The sequence below is a fragment of the Acinonyx jubatus genome, chromosome C2, assembly GCF_027475565.1.
Source record: "Acinonyx jubatus isolate Ajub_Pintada_27869175 chromosome C2, VMU_Ajub_asm_v1.0, whole genome shotgun sequence".
Classification (NCBI taxonomy): Eukaryota; Metazoa; Chordata; class Mammalia; order Carnivora; family Felidae; genus Acinonyx; species Acinonyx jubatus.
The window spans coordinates 130,192,375-130,205,016 of record NC_069384.1 but is presented as its reverse complement, the minus strand read 5'-3'; the positions used below and the strand labels follow the sequence as shown (position 1 = coordinate 130,205,016).

At 38.9% G+C, this 12,642-nt stretch overlaps 1 protein-coding gene and 1 pseudogene across 1 annotated transcript in view; one reads left to right on the top strand and one right to left on the bottom strand.

Moving 5' to 3' along the window:
* Positions 1-1,072, bottom strand: part of LOC106971587 (FMR1-interacting protein NUFIP2-like) — a 59,913-nt pseudogene extending 58,841 nt beyond the window's left edge.
* COL6A5 (collagen type VI alpha 5 chain) overlaps positions 1-12,642 on the top strand; it is a 129,194-nt gene that overhangs the window by 23,246 nt on the left and 93,306 nt on the right. The window lies entirely within an intron of this gene.

Below are 12,642 nucleotides of genomic sequence, written 5' to 3'. Positions count from 1 at the left end.
GGAACCCTTCCTGCAGCCCTGATCAGGTGGGGAACTGAGTCAGCAGCCCTGCCGAACGGTTGAGCATAGCCTCTGGCCTCACATGACCCGAGAGACTGAACAGTGACCCTGGGCAGCCTCGGAGGGCAGCCTTGGAGCCCAGCCTCTGGTACTGCCCAGGCAGTGACTCTGCCCAGCTGAGGTGCAGACACTGTGGCTTCAATCTGTCAAGGCTCCTGGACGGTGACCCCGCCCAACCTCAAAACACAATCTCCAGCCCACCCAACTGCAAGATCCAGTGGGAGGCCCTGCCCAGGTCGAGAGCCTGGGCAGCAATGTCACCCAATAGTGGAGCACAGCCAGCGGGCTGAGTGCAGAGCTCAGCCCACATCCCTCACACCTTTGAGGTACAGCCTGTGCCCCTGTCTGATTGCAGAGCAGAGCTTTGTCTGACTGTGAAGCTGTCAAAGGTTTAAAATAGCCAAGCTAAAACCAGGGAATCACTGAAGTAGTAATTAGTAAAAATTCTGGTGCACAGAGCTGGCGAACCGGGAGCACTCAAACCAGAACATGGAATGAGCCTCAGGGGTGGATTGTTAGAAGGCAGCTTATAGAGTGATAAAGCAGTGACTGTTTATTCCTCTCGGTAACTGGTTACGATATTACAGTGTTCTCTGGTTACTTCATATCAGTTTCAAGAAACAGTTGAAGTTTGCTTCTCATTTCTAGAGGCACAAGCCAGAAGTGATCCCGGTCAAGTTTGCCTGGCAAAATAAGCTAACCTACACTTTGCCTGCATGACGAAATTGGTTCTGTCTGCTCAGGGAAACTTCAAGGCTCATCTCCATCCATTCTTGATTTTAACGATTCCCTCTGTTCAGGCTTTCTCTCAGCAAGCAGGCTGGGAGTGTGACCGGCCAATCATTATAGGGTTATTCTCAGTTATCACTGTTGATGTAGTCAGGCCGAAGAATCCCACATTCACTGTTTCCATTAGTCGGGTCATCAGGCCGGAGGGCCCTGTAATCACTTCCTCATCGTCCGTGTGGTTATTGTTGATTTCATCCAGTCGTCTGATGCTGACAGACACCATTTGGCATATAAGTGGCTGCCGACAAGCGTTTAGAAACTTCGAGAATATACAATGCACTTGAAAGGTCAATATGGTGAATGTAGAGAGAACAGCCAAGGATGGAAAAATTCCCCGGAGCACAGATTCCCAGGAGCCAAGATTTAACCAATAAAATAAATCAAATGGGTTTTAATCACATTCAGGTTTTACCTTTCTAAGTGAATGTACAATTTTTCCAAAAGTTATTTACACAGGCACAACAGGATGTATTCGCATAACACACATCCTCATGATCAGGTAGGACAGGGTGAACTTGAGGACGTCATATTTCAGGAGGCGCTATTGCAGGTGGACTCTCACCTCAGAATGAGGCCTCTATGATGCGAGCAATCAGGTATTTTAATGAGAGGCATTTCTGCGGAAACGAAAGGAAACCAAAGGTTAATAGTTTGAGCAAATTAGAAATTCAGCGTTCTGAGTTGGGAAGATTTCTAGATGTCGGGTTCTGAGCATCTTCAGATGAAGGAAGGCAAGCAGTGGCAATCAGACAGATTTTCCTGGTTGGCAGCATGAATGGAAAGGTCACCAAGTGGCCCCATAGCAACAGGCCAAGAACTGTTCACACACTGAGCTGTGGTGAGGTCTCCGAAGTTTAGATCAAGTTGTCCAGCTTTAGCCGGCATGGCTTTGGAAAAAGTGCAGCTTTAGTTTCGCAGTGATTGGAAGTCAAAATAGCGGGAGGAAACAGAAAATGTAAGTTTAAAGATTTTGAGCCACCTGTTGGAGGAAGTTAGAATACAGGACATTTTCAGGTAGAAAACAATCTTCAAAGACAATGAACAGTGTTCGAATCTTATATCTGTGAAGGTTTATTACTGAAATATAATTTTTTCCTGCATAATCATTTCCATTTCTATCAAAGATAACAATAGCAAAACTGATTTGTTTGTAAATTAAATCCAGTTGTAATAAACTTGGCTTGATTATTTATGTAAGTGCAGTAAGAATAGTCATTGACCATATAGGTCCCTTTATATTTTATTTATTACAAAAAATTAGTTTTAATTTTAACTTTTTTTTTTTTTTTTTGAGAGTGAGAGGGCACACAAGCAAGGGAGGAGCAGAGGGAGAGGGAGGGACAAAATCCCCAGCAGGTGCCACACTCAGTATGGCTGGCTCTCACTACCATGAGATCATGACCTGTGCCCAAATCAAGAGTCGGACACTTAACTGACTGACCCACCCAGGCACCCCACCACATAGGCTCTTTTAAATCTGGAAAACAAAACATTAAACAACCAGCTATGTTTAAATGAAGTCATAAAAATTATAATCATCCTCATTAGTTCATTTAGTTTTCTGTAATAATTCTTGTGGATCTTGATCTTACGTTAGCAGTTTTAAATATTCATCTGTTTTCCATCAAAGTTTTAGAAATTCTTACCCAGTTCAGTATTATGATCTTAGAGTTATCAGAAACTTGGATTCTAGAGTTCTTTTCTATGAATTTCTTTGAAGATGAAACATATATATAAAAGCCTCAGATTAAAACAGTAACTATAAATGACCAAAGACTTTAAAATGGCCATGGTTAAAGATCAGATAAGAGTTCATTGTGATGTAATTGACAGGAAAAATTTGGTTATTTGGGCTATATCAAATTTTAAGACAGTAGCTAGAATTATGCCTCATAACCCCATATTGACACAATCAGATTCCCAGGAACTCCATATAATTTCTGGAACATTTATATGAATAACTTCCATGAAAATATTTCCTAAAGAAAGTTTAGTATCATTTTTTAATGTTTATTTATTTTTGAGAGAGAGAGAGAGAGAGCACAAGTGAGGTGGGGGGAGGCAGAGAGAGGGAGACACAGAATCTGAGGCAGGATGCAGGCTCTGGGCTGTCAGCACAGAGCCTGACACAGGGGCTCAGACCCACAAACTATGAGACCATGACCCGTGCTGAAATCGGAGGCTTAATCTACTGAGCCATCCAGGCACCCCTAGAATCACTTCTTATTTGACAATGCTTTCTGTGAAATTTAACAGATGCAAAAGTTACATAGTTGTTTAAAAAAATAAACAATTTAGCTCTTTTATTAGGGAAGATTTGGTTTTCTTAGAAAGTTCAAAGACCTGATAAAGATGAAACATGGAATCTTTGTTTTGTATGCAGAATACATTTGTAGTAAAGAAAAATCTGTGTTTACAGACCAAAATCTAAGACAACTCTGTCCTTTTCACAGAAAGAAAACAAAATTCTAATTTTGCATCAGTATACTTTTGACATTCATTTTTTTCTTTTTTTCTCTTTAACTTAAATACATCCATTCTAATCTTAGCTTGACCACACATAAAATTCCTTTCTCAAGATTCCTTTTCCACAAACCTACTACAGCTTTCTATATATATAGAGGTTTTGTTCTTTTCGCTTCTTATTCGGCAACAATCATTTTACTTTAGGATAAAGTTACTTTCTTTTATTCCGCTTACCAAAAATGCATCTCTGTTCCTTATAACCTTGTTGTATGGAAAACATGCATTCTCCTTTTCATATACAGTCATTTTTTCCATCCTATTATTTCTATGTTTTATAAAAAAACAAAAACAAAAATAAAAATAAACCCAATTCTCCCCCAAACCTGTTTTTTTTTAATTTTTTTTCTTTTATTTTTATTTATTTAAGTAAGCTCTGTTCCCACTGTGGGGCTTGAACTCATGACCCCAAGGCCAAGAGTTGCATACTCCACCAACTTAGCCAGCCAGGCACCTCCAAACCTCTTTTCTTCTGCTGATGATTTCAACGTTATTAGTTCAAATATTATTTTCTCAATTTCAAAGCTTACAAAGCTTATCTAGAAAAGAATGCAAGGTAGTTGTTAGGAAAGTTACAGATTTGCTCTCACAGGACAGCATAATTGACTATATGCTATGTTAAAAGAGTATTAACTCCTATATAAAACAGTTAAAATAAACCATATTCCTTTTGGAAATTACAGTATGAGATTCACTCATGTCTGTTGACTCGTCCTGACAGTACTTTGTTAGACTGGGAATGATAGAACAGGCAGCGGCAACAGGGTCCCCATGTTACTGCTGAAGAAGGTTGCTCTATGTTGAATAGGCAAAATAAAGATTTAGAGATGGGGCACCTGAGTAGCTTAGTCAGTTAAGTGTGTGACTTTGGCTCAGGTCATGATCTCACGGTTCGCGAGTTCGAGCCCTGAGTCGGGCTCTGTGCTGACAGCTCAGAGCCTGGAGCCTGCTTCGGATTCTGTGTCTCCCTCTCTCTCTCTCTGCCCCTCCCCCACTCATGCTTTGTCTCAGTCTGAAAAATGAATAAACCTTAAAAAGAAATTTTAAAAGAAAAAGATTTAAAGAATGAGTCAACAACTTCTAAACTGATGGTGGAGCTGTAAATATCTGGAAAGCCATGAGCAGAATTCCCAGTCTTGCAAGTAGTTATAAGAAATGGAGACAAAGTTTGGTAAGTGACAACAAACAGGAAAAGAGAAGCTATCACACGGTGATCAGTGCCTGGCCTTGGGGAGTCACCACTGTGTGTGTGCAACACAGGAATGTTGGTTGTTCTGGTATCAGCCTCAGCTGGTTGCACAGACCCTCTCATTGCTCAGTTTATTGTTTTATAAGAGCCGGGGCTTTTACCACGTTGGATCATTGCACAGCAAGAAATACGGTGTATGCTATGGTCCAGCACACGTGTACATATATAAAACCATATATGTAACTGGAATAAAACTTTAATAAACCGGCACATATTTTCTATTTTCAGTATATGCCATGTATGTACTCTATTTTGCATTTTATGAAATTATTCTTTTTTAATTTGTATTTATTTTTTTAATGTTTTGTTTATTTTTGAGAAAGACAGAGACAGAGAGACAGAGTGTGAGCAGGGGAGGGTCATAGAGAGGGAGATACAGAATCCGAAGCAGGCTCCAGACTCTGAGCTGTCAGCACAGCCTGACACAGGGCTTGAACCCACGAACCGCAAGATCATGACGAGCCAAAGTTGGACACTTAACTGACTGAGCCACCCAGGTGCCCCTGAAATTATTCCTTTATTCATATATAAATATAAATAAATTAAAATCTAAAAATTATGGATAAGATGAAGATATATATTATCCACTTACCTGTATGGGTAGATATGGGTAGTATGTATATCTTCTGTTTCAATAAATTTTAATCATAATTCACCAGTGGTCTGTGACCACAGCTGGAAAGACAAGAAGTTACAATAAATCCTCGTACTGTACGTGAAAGCTCTCAGGGTGTTCCACTGCCTCTCACCTTCCAAAGGGGTGCTTGCTTTTTGCCTGCCTTCTCTCAGCACCGATGCACACGCTTGGCATAGTTCATTCACGCCTGTTACTCTAAGTGTTCTGACAATTTCTCTTTGGTTCATTTTGTATTCTCAGCTCTTCCTCCAACTTTTTCAACCGCTGGACAGTTTGTGTTGCTTTCCGGTGAAAACCAGGGAGCACACAACTGTGAACTGTATATTAGCATTAGCCAATTTATAAGCACATTTTAAAATTGTTAGAAGTATATTCTTTCTCATAGTACATGTTTTTTCAGGGTGGCATAAAACATGTTTATTAATAGACCCCCATTTTTTTTTGTCTCTCTATAAAAATTAAGAAGCCAAAAGTAGGTAAACTTATGTTTAACATTTAGTGTTTTTCCTATTTGGGAATGATTTAGATATTCAGTGAATATCCAGTATTTGGTTTAACTTAGTATGAACTTTGATCTTATTATATATGTATTTAAATTACTTGCTTTTAACAAGTGTGCTTGGATTAGATCTCAAAATTACCATCATCTGAAATTCTTTTGCTTATTGACAGATTTTGAAGAAATGTCTCATTTTATTAAAACAACAAATTTAAATTAGCTTTTATTTATTGAAGATTATCCCAGATCATGTGAACTTGAAAAACATTTTGGTTAGTTTCTGTGTTCCTGAGAGTGTACTTAATTTATTTGAGTGCTTAATTTTCTTTGAGCCAGCCAATTAAATAGAGCTCTTTTCAAATTAATTTTGGCAATACCTCTTGGAGATAGAAAAATATCCCATATCCATAGTATACATACATAACATACAGATAGACACAGAGATCTTATAACTTTTATTTTAAAAAGTTTAGCCATAAAAAAAAAAGTTTAGCTGTGTCTCAGGCACAGCACTCAAAAGAATAGTCAAATTCGGGGGTGCCTGGGGGGCTCAGTTGGTTAAGCACCTGACTTTGGCTCAGGTCATGATCTTGCTGTTTATGAGTTTGAGCCCCCCATCAGGCTCTGTGCTGACAGCTTAGAGCCTGGAGCCTGCTTCAGATTCTGTGTCTCCTTCTCTCTCTGTCCCTCCCCTGCTCGTGCTCTGTCTCTCAAAAATAAATAAACATTAAAAAGATTTTTTTAACGAATAGTTGAATCCAAATGGTGTTTCTGGTAGATGGACCAAGTTAAGTAAGGTTGGCTGCTCAGATGGTCAAAGTTTTTTTTACTAAAGAGATTTTATTCGTATGTTGCAGGGACCCTTTCAGAACTATTTTTGAAGTCATTTTGTCTTTGAGAAGCCTCTGCATACCAAAGAAGGAATTCCATTGTCTCTGTGACCTTTGGGATCCTCTCTTTTAAGGGTGCCACTTAACATGGACCTATCTAAAACAAAGATTCCCCGGAATGGTCACTGTGATTCTAAATTATTACAAAGTTCACCCATTTTGCCAGAAAGGCACAAGGGCCAGGTGGAATCTTATATTCCATTTGGATTTCCTAAATTCCAAGGGGCTCTGTTTTCCAACAACTGTTCTAAAACATCTAGAATCACATTGTTTTCCCTGATTTTGAACAGGATAGATGATTTACCCATCAACAGACAAAAACAGAAACAGAAGACAAGTGTGCACAATACAGTTCGAGAACTCAGAATGCAGAGTGGAGCTCAGATCCAGGAGAGACTTACCCTCACGCTCCAGGGTTGGGGAGAAAGCCATGAAGTCAGTGGGCTCTGTGGGTACCAGCACTTGGTTGCTCACTGGCATTGGAGCTGGTGGTGGTCTTTCATGGATCCCACTTCTAACTCCATGAAATGTCAGAAGTTCAAAATAGCCACTGTAAAACCAATGAATCACTGAAGTGGTAATTAGTAAAAATGTAATTGTGTGCACACCACGATGAGAGCATTTGCAAACAGTTTACAAGCAGGGGGCACTCAAACGAGAACATGGAATGGGTCTCAGGGGGATAGTCTTAGAAGGTAGCTTATGTTGTGAGAAAGCAGTGATTGTTTATTCTTCACAGTGCTTGGTTACAATGTTACAATTTTCAGTGGTTACCTCATATAAATTTTAAGAAACAGTTGAAGTTTGCTTCTCACTTCTAGAGGCATAAGCAAGAAATGATCCCAAGTCAAGTTAGCCTCCCAAAATAAGCTAAATTGAGCCTTGCCTGTGTTACTAAACTGGTTCTGTTTGCTCAAAGAAACTTTAAGGCTAGGCTCCATCTGTCCTTGGTTTTAACACAGCCCAGACTGTGGCCACACCTAAACACGGAGTCCAGTGGCACCATCCAGTCACAGAGCACAGCCTGAGACTCCACCAGACCGAGACCAATAGCAGAGCCTGGCCCAACAGCACTGCTCAATCACGGAGTCCGAACATCAACACTGCCCTGCCCGGGAACACAGCCTGTGAACTTGCTGGGCCAAAGGTGATTATAGAGCCCAGCCGGTGGCTCTACAAAAATGGGAATACGACATACCCAAACTTCTGAGATGTAGCAAAGCAATTCTAAGGGGGAAAATTTAGTACTAACAGTGCATACATTAAGAAAAAAGAAAGCTCTCAATTAAAGAGCCTAACTTTGGATCTCAGGAACTAGACAAAGAAGAAAAACCTCGCCCAAAGTTAGCAGAAAGTTAGAAGTTAAAACAGTAAAGATTGGAGCAGAAATAAATGAAATAGAGAATGGGAAAACAATAGAAAAGATTAACAAAAATAGGAGTTGATTCTTTGGAGAGAGCAACAAAATTGACAAGGGTTGAGCTAGACTCACCAAGAAAAAAAGAGAGAAGACTCAAATAATGAAATTATAAGTGAAATTATAAATAAAAGAGGAGGTATTACAAATAATACCACAGAAATATAAAGGGTCGCAAGAGATACTGTGAGTAACTGTGCCAACAATTGGATAACCTAGGAGAGACGGGTAAGTTTCTAGAAACAAAAAACGTACCAAGACTGAATCAGGGAGAAATAGCAAATAGACCAATAGGTAAGGATATTGAATCGATAATCAAACCCCTCGCCACCCAGAAAAGTGTAGGACCAGATGGCTTCAGTGGTGAATTGAACCAAATAGTTAGAGAAGAACTCTCAAACTTTTCTGAAAAGTTGAAGAGGAGGGAACACGCCCTAACTCATTTTACAAGGCTGGCATTACCCTGATACCAAGCAAAGCCAGGCCAAGATGCTACAAGAAAAGAAAACCACAGGCCAACATATCTGATGAATATATATGCAGAATTCTTTCTTTTTAAAAAAGTTTTTATTTAAGTTCCAGTTAATTAACATTCAGTGTAATATTAGTTTCAGGTGTACAATTTAGTGATTCAGTACTTACATATAACACCTGATACTCTTCACAACAAGTGCAAAAATATTTTTTTAATGTTTTTATTTTATTTGAGAGAGAGAGACAGAGCAGGGGAGGGGCAGAGAGAGAGGGAGACGCAAAATCCAAAGCAGTCTCCAGGCTCCGAGTTGTCAGCACAGAGCCTGACGTGGGACACAAACCCACGAACTGTGAGACCATGACCTGAGCCAAAGTCAGACAGTTAACCTACTGAGCCACCCAGATGCCCCCCAACAAGTGCAAAATTCCTAACAAAATACTGCAAACTAAATTCAACATGACATTAAAAGAATCATATGCCATGATCAAGTGGGATTCATTCCTGGGATGCAAGGATGATTTAACATATGCAGATCAATAAATGTGACACCTCATGTTAGTAGAATGAAAGATAAAATCTTCTCATTTCAATAGCTACAGAAAAGGCATTTGACAAAATTCAACATCCTTTATTGACTTAAAAAAAAAAAACTCTTGGGGCACCTGGGTGGCTCAGCTGGTTAAGCGTCCGGTTCTGGCTCAGGTCATGATCTCGTGGTTCTTGAGTTTGAGCCCTGCTTCAGGCTGTGTGCTGACAGCTCGGAGCCTGGAGCCTGCTTTGGATTCTGTGTCTCCCTCTCTCTCTCTCTCTCTGTGTCTCTCTCAAAAATAAATAAATATTAAAATAAATAAATAACCTCTTGACAAATTGGGTAGAATGAACATACCTCAACATAATAAAGGCCATATATGACAAGTATAAAATATCATGCTCAATGGTGAAAGGTTGAAGGTTTTTCTCTAAGATCAGGAACAAGACAAGGGGCCCACTGTTATTATCCTATTCAGCATTGTCAGAGTAGGTAATCAAGAGGACATGACTGCTAGTTGACCCTCAAGCTGGATCCTGGCAGTTGCAATCTCCTCACCCCTACCCTGTCCTTGGTACGTATGCTCTGCCTACCATTTCCATAGTAGGAATTGTCCAAAGACATTGCCTCGAGAGAGTAAGTTGTTGAGACCATCTAGACAATATATGTGACTGAACCCAGTTAAGACCTCTATGTAAACTTTTAAGATTCTGGTGGGTAGCTGTGGAGATCTACTTATCTTGTAGCCACCCAAGAAAAGTCTCATGAGTAATTTCCTTTACTTATTAAACCTGTCACCTACCAATCGGGAGTGCTCTGCCTCTTTGGTTTCTCCTTGCCCTCTGTGTTCAGGGGCAGTTTGTGAACCGATAGACAGTACTAGGAGTCCTATTGCCAGAGCAATCAGACAAGAAAAAGAAATATAGCCATCCAAATCGGAAAAGAAGAAGTAAAATTGTCTTTGTTTGCCTATGATATGATCTTATATATAGAAAATGCTAAAGAGTCTACCAAAAGACTTTTAGAACTAATGAACTAATTCAGTAAAGTGCAGTATACAAATAAACATACAAAAAATCAATTGCATTTGTATACACTAACAGTGTACTATCAGGAAAAGAAAAGAGAAACAAAAACAATCCCATTTGAATAGCATCAAAAACTATAAAATATTTAGGAATAAATTTAACCAAGGAAGTGAAAGATCTGTACACTGAAAACTGTAAGATGTTAGTGAAAGAAACTGAAGAAGACACAAATAAATGGAAAGATACCTGTGTCTGTGGATAGGAAGTGTTAATATCGTTAAGATATCGGTACTACCCAAAGCCATCTACAGATTTAATGCAATCTCTATCAAGAGTCTAATGGCATTTTTCACAGAAATATTAAAAATCCTAAAATTCATATGGAATAACAAAAGACCCCAAATAACCAACGCGATCCTGAGAAAGAAGAACAAAGCCGAAGGTGTTATATTTCCTGATTTCGAACCATACTAGAAAGCTATAATAATCAAAACAGTATGATACTGACATAAAAACAGAGCCATAGATCAATGGAACAGAATAGAGACTCTGGAAATAAACTCATTCATATATGGTCAATTGATTTATGACAAGGGAGCCAAGAATATTCATTGGTAAAAAAGACAAAATGGTATTGGAAAACAGAACATCCACGTACAAAAGAAGCTGGACCTCTATCTTACACCACTCACAGAAATTAACTCCAAATGGATTAAAGCCTTAAAAATATAAGAGCCCAAATCATAAAACTTCTAGAAGAGAGCAAAGGGGAATAACCTCCTTGACACTGTTCTTGGCAATGATATTTTTTCATATTTCATCAAAAGCTCAGGCAATGAATGCACAAATAACAATCGGGGGTACATCAAAATAAAAAACTTTTCTGTATGGCAAAAGTAATAATCAACAAAATGAAAAGGCAACCCATGGAATGGGAAACAATATTTGCAAACCTATCTGATAAGGAGTTAATATCCAAAATATACAAGGTACTCATACAACCCGATAGCCTCCTAAAAAACAAACTTGCAAAAATCCAGTCAAAAAAGGACAAAGGACCTGAATTGACATTTTTTTCCAAAGAAGATATGCAAATGGCCAACAGGTGCATGAATAAGTGCTCAGCATCACTAATCATCAGGGAAATGCAAATCAAAACCAACCTCACATTTGTTAGAATGGCTATTACCCAAAAGACGAAAGATAACAAATATTGGTGAGAATGTGGAGAAAAAAGAACTTCTATGCACTTCGGGAATGTAAATTGGTGCAGCCACTATGGAAAACAGTGTGGAGGTTCCTCAGAAAATTAAAGAATTACTATATGACGCCACTCTATGTATATATCCCAAGGAAATGAAATCACTGTTTCGAAGACATATCTGCATCTTCATGTTCATTGAAACATTGTTTACAGTATCCAAGACATGAAAACAACCTGTAACTGATAACGTAAATGGATAAAGAAATGACACACACACACACACACACACACACACACACACACACAGTATTATTTAGGCACAAAAGAAGGAAATCCTATTTGCAATAACATGGATGAATCTTGAGGGCATTATGATAAATGAAATAAGTCAGAGAATGCAAGTGTTCAACAACCTCACTTATACGTGGACTCTAAAATAACCAAATTTATAGAAGCAGAGTAGAGTAGTAGTTTTCTGCGGGGACAGGGGCAGGAGTGTGTGAGGGTAGTCAGCCAAAGGATACATACTTCCAGTTATAAGATGAATAAATTTGGGGGATGATTATATTTGCAGTTACATTAAGTATGGTGCAGCGTGGTTACCACAGTTAACAATACTGTACTATATACTTTAAACTTGTCAATAATGTAGATCTTAAGTTACACAAACACACACGCATACAAGGGTAAGTATGTGAGATGATGTATTTGTTAACTAACCTTAATGTGGTAATCATTTTGTAATGCATACATGTTATCAAATAATCAGTTGTATACCTTAAACTTACTCAATGTAATTTGTCAATTATATTTCCGTTGGGAAAAAAGACAATAAATTGAAAATTATGGAACATGCTGTTTGGGGGGTGAGTATTGGAATATTATTTGGGATACCCAATGGATAGCAGTTGGGCAATATTCATAAAATCTTCAAACTTACCTTTGACCGAGTAATTCCACCTCTACAAAATTAAGCTATAGATATATGCACATACTTTTGAAATGGTGTATGTACAAAGTTACAATATTTATTTGTAGTCTTTATTAAGTGCCTACCATGTGCCTGGAGCTGAAAATATAATGATGAACAAGACAGACAAAAATCCCCATTCTCTTACAACTTCATCTCAGCAGTAGGGAGAGAAAGACAATAAGAATAAATGAGTAAGACATGCCCCCTTACCTCACTTGCTGCTGCCCCAGTGTTTTGGTACCAAGACCTGCAGAGGACTGGCTCCCCTCTAGTTCCATTAGTTCTACTCTGGCTCCACTCTAGAGTGGAGCCAAGCCAAGAGATATAGGCTGGGGTGGAGCTGCACCTGGATGGCCACCTAGGATATCT